Genomic DNA, 14,842 nt, shown 5'->3' with positions numbered 1-14,842 from the left:
CCTTATTGATGTAAACTGCTGTACATCGACTATTCCAGTCGAAAGGTGAAATGTCCGAGAAGTTACCTCATGAAATTGTGCTACTCAACGGCGTCAAAAATAAAGCTAGGAAATGTCAGAAACCATGGTAGAATAACGCGCGCGTTAACTAATCTCTGGAATGCTGTATGCCGCTCGTAAACGGATTAAGCAAAGTGCGTCTCAAATAACCATAGAAAGGAGTTGTGTCATATATATGTTCAGACAAGGAAGTCATTCGACAAGAGTGTAAATGGAGCTGAATGTCAGTATTAGTATACAATGCAGAAGGATCTGGTAAATTCTACTAATAATCCGAAAGATTTTTGGCAAAAAATTGGGAAAATCGGTGTAGGAAGTGAGCGGCAAAATAAAATAGTAGAAGTAATTTTAAATGATGGATTAATTTGTGGTGATAAAAATGTAGTAATGAATAAATGGCAAAACGATTTTTGTGCAATGTTCAATCAAAATCTTAATAATATATCATTTAATTCAGAGAGTGAAATATATTGTGATGAGAATTTAGATAGTGTAATTACTACTGAAGAAGTTTTTAATGTGTTAAAATGATCTACAAATGGTAAATCAACGGGGAATGACGATATTCATGTTGAGCTTGATACAATCTAACTGCGTTGAACACTTTTACTCGTATATGAAACATTTGTTATGAATCTGGAACAGTTCCTGTTATGTGGAATAAATGGGTTATAACGCTTATTTCAAAGTCGTCGACCGCTGACCTTCTAGACCCGATGTCCTATAGAGGAATAACACTTGCACCCTCTTCATATAAACTTTATTGTGGCGTATTGGTTGCTAGACTTACCAAAAAAAACTGGACGATCTTGACTTTATAAACGATTACCAGAATGATTTCAGAAAGAGCCGAAGTACTATCGACTACTTGAGTACCTTAACATCTATATTAGATACAGGAAAATTGTAAAGGTTATCAACTTATGTGGCCTTTATAGACTTTATTTATCAAAAAATGATTGGGTCAATAGAAATTCATTATTTATTAAATTTAAATCTCTTGGTATAAGTTCGAAAATGTTAACTGCACTATATTCTATATACAGTAAGGTTCAAGCTTGTCTCAAAAAGATGGGTTTGAAGTAACGTCAGGATTAAAGCAAGGTTGTGTATTGTTATTCAATATTTTTTTTATAAATAGTCTTGTAGACGACATTAAACGGTTGAACATTGGTGGTAAATTAGATGAAGTCATTGTTTCAATACTTTTATATGCAGACGATGTAGTATTTTTAGTAGAAAATGAAAGAAAATGATTAACACATTTAATTAGATACTCTTCATGTTTGGTGTGTTTCAAATGATCTTGTTAATCTAGAGAAATCTAAAATTATTCATTTTTGGACACAGTCATGTAATAAGACAAATTTAAATTTCATTTTAAATAGTCACAATATGTCCATAGTAGATAGATATACCTATATAGGTTTAGTATTAAATGCATTTTTGAAGTTTAATGAAACTGCAAAAGCAGTAGCAAAGTCTGCAAGTAGGTCACTTGGTTTACTGTTATCAAAATGTAAAACAAATGGTGGTTTTGAACACACTGTTTTTACAATTGTTTGATTCACTGTTTGTAATGTCAGTTATAGAATATGGCGCATCTATATGGTGTGCAAAAGACTTTGCTTATATTAATGCTGTAAAAACAGAGCAATGAGGTTTTTTATGGGGGTAGGAAAATACACCCCAAATTTGTCTCTGTATGGTGATATGTGCTGGATGCCATGTATAGTTAAACAATGGTCATGCATTTTTAGAACATGGTCCAGATTAACAAAGATGTGTGATAACAGGTTGAATAAAAACATGTTTTTATGGGCAAATAGAAGTTGTAATAGTAAAATAAAGAACTGGAATTTCTGGAGTTCATAGTAAATTTAGAGAACTTGATATACTATGTCATATTTGAGTAATACAAATTAACTCGTATAAATGTAAATTTATTTTCGATAAGAATGTGATAATAAGTATAGCAAATATAACTTTTAATGTATACAAAGCTAAATAGCATAATGATCTGAATTTAAATGATAGAAGTAAACTTCGAACATACAGGTTGTTCAAACAAAAATATGGCAAAGAACCTTATCTAAATATTAATATGCCTGGTAAATATAGAAGCGCATTCGCTAAATTTAGATGTGGTTTTGCGCCAATCAGAAGTGAAACTGGTCATTATGAGGGTGTCGATGTTATGAATAGATTATGTTTTAATGATATTTTTCGTTTTAAACAGCTTAATTGAAGATGAAAGCATATTATATCTTTATTCACTTTTACAAACTGAGTAATACGACCAAGCAAGCAATTTTTATCTGAGTTTTTAACTCTATCTGATGATGAAAAGTTTATATATTTATTTAGTAATGAAAACATGTGTTTTTATACTACCAAAATCTGCCATGATATTTTAATTCAACGAACAAATATTCTATATAGGTTCTTGATACTGTTACTCCCATAGTTGTTTTAATCCAGTGTGGATCTTGAAAAATTCGAAAGATCTGCTGGAAGCACTCAGTTAAATATTATTATCAGAATACAATAGCATGAAAACCTATGACTTCTCAACTCCTTATAATTCTATTCCCATTCTCAGTTAAAAAACGGTACACTTAGATACAAATATGTAGTATTTTAGATATTGCCATCACTTGGCGTCCGTCGTCGTTAAAAATTTTTCAAAACTCTTCTCCTCTTACACTAGTCGACCAATTAGAACCAAACTTGTTATGAATGTTCCTTGAGGTATCCTGCATAGAATTGATTTAGAGATTTTTGATCCGTCGAAATAAAAAAGGCCGCCGTTACTTAAAATAGAACATAGTGGTCAGACAGTAATTTTTCGCATTTATCTAAAAAAACCCGCTAGGTTTAACCAAAATCTGACAGAGTAAAATTTAATATTAATTAAATTAGTTGAATATGATGAGATCTATCTGTGGTCAAATTTTCATTGTAATCTGTTAAGCCATGTTGGAGTTATTGCCCTTTTTCGACTTGTTTTTTAACTGAAACTAAACTTGTTATGAATATTTCTTGGGGTGTTGTTCATAGAACTAATGTGAGGATTTTTGATCCGTCGAAAAACATGACCGCCTTTGCTAAAAATAGAACAAAGGGGCCAGCCAGAAGTTTTTCACATATTTCTGCCAAATCGTTAGGTTGAGCAAAATTATTTTTATAGCTGATGTTACCCTTATTATAAGGCCTTAAGTCTTCAAGGATAAAAGTTGTCAGGTGACTCCTTGTAAGAGTTATTGCCCTTGAATTATGATTTCTTTTACAGTTTTCTATTATAGATAGAAATGAACTTTCGCGTTGACATGATCCTTATGATAGTCCAACCAATGTCTTTTTGAGTCAAAATCGTCCTTTTTAAATTTATTGCCCTGGAAAGACAAACTTAAACGAGGTGAGTTATTCAGGCTCCTTGGAGCCTCTTGCTTATATGTGTAGTGGTCACTCATACTTTGCAAAAAAGTATTTCCATATATTACCTTCTAAATATATTCCAGATTTTTTCTTCATGTGCCAGACGTCATACACTGATTGTTAATTGATTAATCTGAAGGATTATCATTGTCAGACTTTATTGATTTTTACCGATAGTTTCTGATTGGCTCGTGACGTCACTATGTCGGTTTGGTACTGATGCAAGTACTGCAAATAATATGTGAACAAAGAATATTTCGTAAATATGTCTACGATCCTTTTTATCTGATTACCAAAACATGATGACTTGTCAAGCTTACGATAGTGATAAGATTTTTCTTACAAATACTAGTTATCTGGTTGCAAATCCCGTTGTTCCTCAATGATGTCTGACATTTGTTTACATGTTGTGCCTCAATCTCTTCTATCTATTTTGGGTTAAAATTGTAAGGGAAATTTTTGGGACATCGTAATCAATTACCTATTTATTTTCACTTTGCAAACCGACTTCGTGACGTCACAGTTCAATCGATCATGGTGGCGCCCATAGGCGCCGGAAATTCAAATTTCCTAATTATAAATTTCGATTACTTAATTAAGAAAAGGAAATTATTTTGTTTCAATTTAATTTTCATGAATATTTAACAGATTAGTTTCGATAGTCATGACATGCACAATAACATGGTCTTCTCCTTTAACTTTTAAATAATTTGGGTAAATTAATGTTAAAAAAAAATACATGTTAAAATTTATAAATAATAACCTTTTGTGCTACTAGTCTCATATGACGGTAAAGTAAAGTAAAAGAAGGATCTTCTACAGGTCCCTTTTTGCACAAGATTGAGTGCAACATTTATTGCATAAAAAATATAACACATTTTCAAACTGCAGAACGCTTAAAGTACAACGAAATTAATCATGATCTATTTGTAGAGCAATATTAGCATTTTTGCCAAACATTTTATTCTCATGACTTTTCTATTTTAGTTTTTTTCCGTAACATTTATCAATTAAGTTCAAACTAAGGAATATTAAACGTTAGCCAAAAAGTCAATGATTTCACATCACATTTATGTAAATGTCCAAACGGAATTAACTGAACTCAAAAAATCTACATTTTGATTTCATGTTTTGTCGTATCATTTAGTAAAACATGATCCTACATGACTCGTAATGCAGAAAGAAAGTCAATCCAAGTAACTTCATTTAATTTCATCCGCTCAGGCACATAAACGTGGCAACGTTGAATAAGATACCAACGCACTTCGCGTATTAGAGGTACACATCAAATCTTTGTCAGTATTGACATCTGAAAATCAGCGCGAATATTGCACTTCGCATCCCCATCGCACTTCTTACGTATCATTTCAGACGTTCATAATCAATCGAACATAAATGGTTGCTCGTATGTATTCTGTGACAGTAAACAAGCAACGGAAATCCATGAATCTGGTGGTGGTTAAATTAACATGACTGGTCATGCTTGTATGATTTATCCAAATATTTCAGGTAAGCCCTGTATGTATTTAGAGTGAAATTATATTTGCTTGAAATTTTAATATTACATTGTATATTAAATGAGTATTTGTAAGCAGTAGATATGAATTACATTATTTAATATACATTCAGGTTTGATTGCATAATTTGATTTAAAATTATGTTTCAGCATTATAAGCTTTTTTAACAGAGGTATAGTCCTGATCATGAAATCTTACATTAAATAATATAGATTTATTTCAGATATCGACAAACTGTTTCCGACCAAAATCACAATTCAGAGACATTACAATCAAATGACATGCATATACTAATATTACTTCTTCAATTATAATATGTATTTAATTATTATCATTATTATTGATTTGTCGGGGTTTGTTTGTCGTTGAACAGTACAGACTTGTAGTGTTTTTGTTGTGCATCTGTTATTTAACCTTTATCTTACTTATTTTGGACAATTAATAGATTTGAACGGTGTTAGTCAGAGCGAAAAAAACTCTTATCACCACCCTCCGTTATTTCAAAAAGGGATTTTACAAAACTTCTACTTCATCCGACAGGGACATTATAATCGATAATTATAGCGGTACGTACTGCATATTTGTAACTACTTCAATAAGTATTGTTATAAACATTTCGTTACTTTTTTATTCAACTGTCGAAGGTTTGAATTCTAAAACTGATTTTGCAATTGCTTCTAATAAATAAGTATAGTTACCATACTGAACCAAAATGCCACCCAGTTTATTCTTCAATTGTTGACAGCATTGAAAAAAAAATCTTTTCTTTTTACCTTTGATATATTATGAACAGACCATAATTTTTTTTTAGTCAATAACCAAGGACATTTGTGTCGGAGAAAACACAAGTTGAGTTGTAGAGTGAAGGTTAAAGTTTTATAATTAACAACAAATAAATTTAAGAAAGTGTACACGGAAAACAACGACATTTGCACGGAGAAACATAGTGTTTAACATGTTAAATTTACACTTGATTTTGATTTAAAAACAACATGTACTTTTAGTTAAAACAAAAATGAATCACGATCGAATCGAGTCGAGGTGTTTTATATAAGAAGGAAGTTTCTTGTAAAATGTAAGCTACGGTACCGTAACGCATTAAATTACATTTCAATAGTTGTTGTTTCAACTTTATAAGGTAATGCAAAATTGTGTTTATTCCAGAATTAAATTGATTCTAGTATTTCAAATAACTACTTTTTATCATATTGTAGAAATCAAAGTTAAGAAACAGACTAGACAAATTTATTCAACATATTTCGCGTATTCTACACTTGCAAAGACTCCTACAACCACTACACAGTATACCTTGCCAGAAACAAACGAAGATAAAAGAATTAATATAGGTATTCCTAAGTTACTAATTACATGTGTATCAACATTTTGGTATTTAATGATTTTTAAGCTTACTCTCTTTAAAACAGTAATTAGGAAGATTGTGATATTAAGGAAAAACTGCGTTCGTAACAAACACCAACATTATCAAATATTTTGAACATCGATTATGCATGTTTAATAAAATATTGTTTTCTGTATATCATCTGCCCTAAGGCAATAACATTTTGAAGGTCAGATATCATGATCTTGAAAAAAAACGGATATGGTCGAACGAACGCAGTAAGCGAACTTGCGTATAACTTAAATTCAAATACATTATCATTTGAAATTCCGGATTTCGTTCAAGTATGGGGTTGAGAAGAACATACAATAAAAGCAATGGAAAACAGATGTCATACGCTGCAATAAATTTCGAGAAAATCAAATGAAATCAAAAGAATAATTAGAAACATATCACGTTCTGTATCCGTTAGACTTTTATGATTTGTGTTTCTATTAAAAGTAGAAATTGGTGGATAATTCATTATTGGTATGAACATTTGTGATTATCGGCCCTAGGAACCGATTATGAGATCGTGGGCTGCAATAACAAGGTCGATATTGAAAAAAAAAACATGTATTAATGTATAATTATCACATAATTTTATCGGATATACATCGAGTCTGCATATGTAATTAAAGGATTGTTTGCTGTATGTTATTTGCCACTAGGGAAAAACATTTCAGTGGAGGTAAAAAATGTGTAATCAACCCTCTCGGGAGCTTCAGTGACGTTACTCCGCACAACTGTTTGTTATTCTTTTTTTATTCTTTTTGTTTAAAAATGGTTAATAAATCGTTACTGGCTTAAAACATATGGGATGAACATATATTGCACATGTTATCAGCCTTCGATACATATCGTTCCTCGGACTAAAATCCCTGAGGTCGATATCGATATCAAGATCTCAGGCTGAAAATATGTTAAAATGAACATGATTAAAAAGGCCATGTAGCTAAAAATATCAGACGGGACGCAAGTGATGTGAAAGTACAATTCAATTATTCAGAAAGAATCGCACGTTGTTGGTGAACGATTGATAATCAGATGACGTAGAAACTGCTAGAATCAATTAATGAAAATAAAATAATAACGAAGCGCCAATACTAGAACAATTCACATTCACAAAGTACATGGCCATGAACGTAAAAACAGAACACAAAGACCAATATCTTCACATTTTTTGGTATGTCTTTGTTTCAACCACGGACTTTTAATTAATTTATTTTATTTTAAACATAAGCATTATGTGAAAAAAAACCCGCTATATTGTATATGTACAGAATTAAACTCATTAAATATCGCTGCTTAATAACATCATATTCGTTTTTTTTGTATCTATAAAATGTTTTTCCATTTAAAAGTGCAGAAGTTGAACGGTAAACCGCAACAAATAATTGTTTTTTTTTCTTGAAGATTGATAACCCTATGTGTTATGCAATTAAAATTGTTTTTTCTTTTAATTTTTCGATGAATTTTTATTGCTTCTAAATTCAAACTACATTCGTTCTGAATAGTCATAACTAATGTGTAAATCTACTTATTTGCCAAAGGTGTATATATGTATTCAAATGACTACTGTCATACCAAAAAGAAAATTGTCAGCTGTGTAGGTTGTACTATGTACATGCTTTGAACTTTGGCAGCGACTTGTTGGCTTTCCTTTTAATTTTTTATTTATTTGTTTTTGTTTTATTGTAAGAGTTTTTGCTTTCTGATTTTATTTTATTTTTCTCCAAGTCAGGAATAGTTCAAGGGCCGTAAAACTGAATTTTGTAGTTCTTTTGTGGACGTTATAATAGATTTAAGAACTATTTACTTTGAGGTTGAAGTAGTCTAGCATATTGGCCTTGTGACTTTTTGTTTTTGTTTTCAAAACGTATTCCAATATTTTGCTAAGTGTTTAACCTCTTAAAGGATCATAACTCTAAACAGTTATAGTCTCTGTATAAATTTCTTTCCAGTGATGGAAACAGATAAATCGAAGTCTGACAGATACGTATATGTATTAGAGGTAACAAGTTGAGATACAAACCTAAACAAATCTCAAAAGCGTTTTTAAAATTTACAAGAACATCAATCGTTGCACTAAAATATGTGGAATAACTGCGTTTTTGATCGGTGACGTAAGATGAATAAAATGTCATCATTATCTGTTCAGGTTTGACACTAGGAGTGGTTGTTGCTTCTTTAGCATTCTTGATTATTTCAGTCATTTCAGTTATATATGTTTTAGGTAATAGTGTTTACATCATGCGAGAAAGTCGTATAAAATGGACTTTATTGCACGTCATCCAGTGTTATGTTGCATGATATTTGTTAATATTTCATGGTTTATATTTTGATTCATATCATATTTTTAAATAATTTTTAAACATTTTTCTCTGAAGCATGTACCTAAATATTATGTAACTGTTTCAACAATTAATATGAGATATCAATCTTTACTGGAAACAATTATTATAAAACGGAAGTAATTAAAGATGATTTTCTATCCCTTAATATGATTGCAATTGCTTTTTGATAGGTGAGATAATGTTTTCATTGTAAAATAAAAATAAAAAAAAGATACGTCAGGGAACAACAGCCAATACAAAGAAGAAAGGAACTAAAACAGATAACATACACATAAAACGCATAAATAAGAACATTAGGAGATGTTTCATTGTACTGGTTAAACTGATTCCAGGCTTATTTCATTTCTATAATGCTGTTTATTTATTTATGATTGATAAATTACATATGATTATATAATTGCACCCATTCATCAAACAAAGATGCCTGCGTATTTCTAAGTTGAAAAAAAAAGTGAATTCATAAAAGTTTTAAATAAAGTTAGATAGGAAATATTTTATTTACAGGCGTTTGAAAAGACAACACATGAATGATGTTTATCCGAGAAAACAAAATTTAATGAGATTAGTTCACAAGAACAGCTTAATAATATTTCGTCCTCAAATTATGAGTCACCATGGGATTCGAGTGAAGATAAAACAAATTTACTCGTTTTACGACATGTTGAAATTCATTACACATCCATTGCAATAATAAAACTGTTGATACAATCAATAGTGAGCAAGAGACCAATTTGAATACGTATGCAGTGGTCAACAACCCAAGGAAGAAAATCACATCCCGAAATAAGAATACCCACAATAGAGATAACGTTCATGAAGGGGATTATGATAGACTTAATAATGTTTTTAAGTCAACAAATAAAAAGTTATGAAGTGATTACATGAACGAATCAACATTAGAAGGCAGGGATTCTGATGATAATACATACACTAGGACAAATCGCAGAATTGGGAAGACTACAAACGATCTGTATGGTGAGTAAAAGAAACTTGTCAGAAATCATAATTGATTATAAATATTTTCCAAATATACAGAGGAAAATGTTTACAAAATGCCGTAATTTTTAATCGACAACATATTTGTCCAGTGTGGTGGACGTGTTTTTCAACAAACGGTCGGCATTCCAATGGGAACAAATTGTGCTCCTTTACTTGCTGACCTATTCCTTCACTCTAATGAGGCTGACTTTATAGCTGATCTGATCAGAAAGAAAAAAATATTGTTTGGCTAGATCCTTCAATCTCAGTTTCCGCTATATATAAGACGTACTATATTTAAACAATCCCAATTTCTGGGATTTGATTCATCGCATCTACCCAAAAGAACTTGAGATAAAAGATACTATAGACACTGTGAAGTTAGCCTCATATCTTGACCTACACTTAGAAATCGATGGTAAAGGAAAACTATTGACCAAACTTTACGACAAACGTGATGGCTTTTCGTTCAGAATTGTCAACTTTCCTTTCATCTGTGGCAACATCCCTTCGGCACATGCGTATGGAGTGTTTATATCACAACTCATACGTTATGCCAGAGCTTGCCGAAACTACGCAGACTTTTTGTATCGCGCAAGAACTCTAACAAATAAGCTTCTGGAACAGGGTTATGTTGCTACAAGTCATCACTAGAGAAGTTTTATGGTCGTTATCATGAACTCGTGGATTGTTATGGTGTATCCATCTGCACCATGAAAACTGATTTATTCAACGGGTCATAGTTTTCCATTCCTCGTTTGTCTACCCCGGACTTGACGTTTTATGAGCAACTCGGTGGGTGTTTCTAGAAAAGCAGAGGACGCTTACCCTACCGGTGCACTTGGTCCATGCTCCCAGTTTTTAGTGGAGTCCGAGTTGCTCATTTTCTTGTTTTACTTTGTATGTATGGTTTTAGTTTCTTTATGTTCTTTGTTGTGTATGTTGGTTCCCTTGATTACTCTTTAGTACAAGAAAACTTGAGTTTCATATTTTGTAGAAATTCGCTTTCTTAACACTTCCTTTTTATATTTAAATGCAATTAAAGGATAGCATCATAAAATATTAATAACCTTCGGTGAAATAATAGAAATAAAGTATGGTAAAGCATGTTGTGTATATGAGACCGTATCTCTCCGATTGATATTTACTGCACATTGGTTTAAATTCATTATCAATAAATGAAAACTACCTGGTACTCACAGATTCTCAAAGTTAAAAAAAAACAACATACGAAGATAATATTTGTCCATCATCTCACAGACCAAATTTTGTAAGGTTATTTATTTTTTACATGAAATTCTTTACGGAAATTGTAAAATGTTATTTGAAGAATGACTTTTATATTTTGTTGGTGTACTCTAACTGACCTCAATGGTCGTGGTGCACGCTTAAAAACAACTGAATTCAGTTAGATATTTAGTGTGAACTACATGATTAAGGTAATATATGTTCTCCAGACCAAAAAAAAAAATAAATAAAACAGTCATCCTTTATATAACATTTTGCAATTTTCGTACAGAATTTTATATAAATAATACTTATACTCAATAAAAAAAACATTTTGGGTGAAACCGATAAGATATGCAAATTTTTTAAAAAAAAGGTTTGGCTGAAAAATAAAACAAATGTTTTTTTAAAAAACTGAAATTTAAATGAAATCGTTCGTGAAATAAATTAGACTAGAAAGGTAACCACAAATAATTATTCATGACCTTGAACCAAACCATCCACAGTAAAAATTCTTGCATGACTGCGAACAAAACATGTCGGCCTAGCTACGTGAACTAGTCTTTTATCAGCTTAAATATGTCAAAATACGTCTTGGTATGCTCGTGTAAGGGAGGTCGTGTGTTCGATCCCTGGCAAAGGCACAATAAGGACTTAAAGATTCGTTATCGTATTTTGGTGAACAATTTCATTGTCTTCATGGAAGTAATTTTTGAATACTAAACAATCTTGACATGCATCGAATTGTATTCACTGGCAATGTAATTGGTGCAACTGACGAAGCAAGATCTGTTTACCTTTTTATACCACATGATGCCATTGTTAGTCGCGAAAGTTTATACTTCAAGTGCTTAAGTGGTTTTTATTTTATTTTATTTTATTTTATTATTTTTTTTATTTAGTTTCTTTAATTTGTTTTTTGCATTTCGGCCATATATTTGTATTTGATATTTTGTTTGAATAGACCGTCTGATGTTTGGTGTTATTTCTGATGTAAAGTAATGCTAGCAATGTAATTCCCTTCCTTCGGTATACAAGTGTTTAAGCAATTTTTTAAGTCTGAAAATATTTATGTTTTCCAAGTTTGGTCCTTGTCCCTGGATTACATTATTTTGAATACCGCTACAACGTTAGTTCCTTGATTACTCGTTCAACAATGTATCATGATGTAACCAAAGAAGATAGCTTGGAAATAGTTGAAAAAAACTGACCAAATAAGATTTAAGTGACAAAAAGTCACCATATCTATTTTTTTTAAATGGCGGAATTTGATCTTTAACTTGATATCATAGTGCAAAAAGTTATACGATAAACTTTAACATAAAAAAATAAAAGGTACCTCTTTCTAAACGCAATAACACGATAGAACGACTTTTCCAAATAATAGAGAGACTGAGTTCAATGTGAAATATTTATTTTGTATGGATATTCGAGTAACGCGAATAAAGGGCATATTGTAAAAACATTTTTTGATAAAGTGTAGATAAAAACTAGAAATAGAAAGCGTTTTTAAAATGCCAACCCGTGGCATTGATACAAAAGCACAGTCATTAGCGTTTGGAAGTTTGCTATAATATGAACAAAAACAATATTGAACACATCCACTTCCGTTTGGTCATCATGTCATGGTTTGCCTTTCCTTAATCATCTACTCCGGACTTTGAATCTGATGAGCATCTCGGCAGGTGTTTCTAGAAAAGCAGAGGACGCTTCACCTACTGTAGCTCACGGACCGTGCTCCCAGTTTTTGAAGAATTCGAGTTGCTCATTTACTTGTACATCTGTTTATGTGTATTTTTGGTATTTCATGTTCTCAGTTGTCTGTTTTCCCTGTCTAGTCTACATCATTTGGTTATATGCTTTGGCTTTCTGTTCGAATCTCTTTTTCACTTGAATACTCCTTTAAATATTACTATATTAGCATACTTAAATAGAAATTTGCATTACTTTTTAAATTCAGAATTAACCTGCAAAGCTATTATTAAATATCAAAATTGCTTCCCTTTATATAATACACTTCCTGGTAAAATGAAGACTGGTGAAGTCATTGTAGTGTGTATTTGTTGTTATTGATTCAAAGGTAATTATAATGTTTTATTCAAATGCTGTGGTTTGCAAATATAAACTCTTACTTTCAAGGGTACAGATATTGTGATAATTTTACATTGGTGTTTCTCATATTTTAACTTCCTTGTTGATTCAAGATAAATTGATAATCAATACGTGGTTCAAGGTACTATACCTTACAATTACATTCTTTGTTGTTTTATATTGTTTATAAAGATTTTTCCGGATTCTGTTTATAAATTCTATTTACTTTTTATAAAGAATGTCAGTGTGCAGTGTTATAGTGTCTTCCAATTTTCTTAAGACGGTTCCGAAATCTAGGACATTACGAGACAAATTATTTTCACTTACAAATGCATTTTTGTACAGAGTAAATCTATGAAACTTTGCTCCATAATTTATTCAGTATCCAAAGGCATAAGCAATTTTTATTAACATGTTAATAGTAAAATATATTGCAAACAATAGAAGTGTAACCATTCTTTATAAATCTAAAGCTTTTCCAGGGCATATTTTGTTTGGAGATACACATATTCTGTAACCTAAAAAAATACCGGATTTTAATGAAAACTGTAATTCTACCTGAAAACAAGGCAATGTTGAAAAATATTAATTTCTGCAATATTCATAAACCCAAAAATTGTCATAGATTTTATATGTATATGTGTTTTAAAGGGTAAAAATGCATGTCCTATTGTCTTCTGTTTATTTACTTTAATTTAAAATGGGGATTCAAATGCATGAAAATATGAATGAAAAATATCGAGCGAAAAATGACAAAATGAAACGACCATATTTTAGGTGTGTTTGTTATTTCCACAAACAAGCAAAGAAAATTGGCAAAGTAATGTTAAAAAATCTATTTTTAGTTACATTTACTCGAAACAGTAATTGATTTGTTGCTAAGGCAACGACGCGAAATGATGGCATATCACCTAGGGTACAATTAGTATCAACTTAACCTTGAATAAAAGCATATAATGAACGCATAATTTTTAGAGAAATTTTGTGATTTGGGTAAACCAACCTTTCCTCGCCATATGTGCCAATTTGCATATTTCGGTTTTTGTCGGTTTAGAAATATATGACTGTCTTAGAATAGTCCTTGATTTAATATCTATAGGCAAATTATTTCCAATCCAATTACTTTTTTGTAGCGATCATTTCGAATGCATAACCTTTAAACTTGATATCATTTTCTTACAAAAAGATACAAGTATGAAATTCGAAAAAGGGAACAAAGGGAGATTCAAAATAAGCAATGTTCCTCTGAGGTCCTTATTTAATCACTACATGTCATTTACGATATATTAATATTTTGAAAAACGTTATGGTAGTAATTAAAGATTTGCATAGTATAATTCACATTATACAAAAAACGAAACATTAAGTCGAATCGAGCATTGGTAAAATGACTTAAACGGGATACTATTGTGCTGATAAAAAGAGTAATCAAGGCAACCAAGGCTATAGCGGTAATCAAAATAATGTAATCCAGGAACAAAGACAAGATATGGAAAACCAGCATACACAACAAAGAACATAAAGTAACTAAAATCATACAAAGTAAAAAAAGCAAGTGAGCAACTCTGACTCCACTAAAAACCGGGAACATGGACCAGGTGCACCGGTACGGTAGGCGTCCTCTGCGTTTCTAGAAACTCCCGCCGAGTTGCTCATAAAAAGTCAAGTGCGGAGTAGTTTGGTCAATAGTTTTCCTTTACCATCGATTTCTAAGTGTAGGTCAAGATATGACGCTGACTTCACAGTGTCTGTAGTATCCTTTATCGCAAGTTCTTTTGGGTGGATGCGATGTATCA

The 14,842-nt window shown here is 31.3% G+C and overlaps 1 protein-coding gene across 6 annotated transcripts in view; it reads left to right on the top strand.

Annotated features, from left to right (window-relative positions):
* The first annotated feature begins 12,957 nt into the window (after positions 1-12,957).
* LOC148613931 (nephrin-like) overlaps positions 12,958-14,842 on the top strand; it is a 34,236-nt gene continuing 32,351 nt past the window's right edge. For all 6 annotated transcript variants that reach the window (XR_015923511.1, XM_088587645.1, XM_088587642.1 and 3 more), the window contains exon 1: positions 12,958-13,035. The gene's annotated coding sequence lies outside the window, so the exon portion shown is untranslated. The remainder of the gene's footprint in view (positions 13,036-14,842) is intronic.

This window comes from Perna viridis, chromosome 6 (assembly GCF_037379345.1).
Source record: "Perna viridis isolate PV_CMFRI_1.1 ecotype Kerala chromosome 6, ASM3737934v1, whole genome shotgun sequence".
Classification (NCBI taxonomy): domain Eukaryota; kingdom Metazoa; phylum Mollusca; class Bivalvia; order Mytilida; family Mytilidae; genus Perna; species Perna viridis.
Note: the sequence above shows the minus strand (reverse complement) of the source record. Positions and strands in the feature narration are given on the sequence as shown.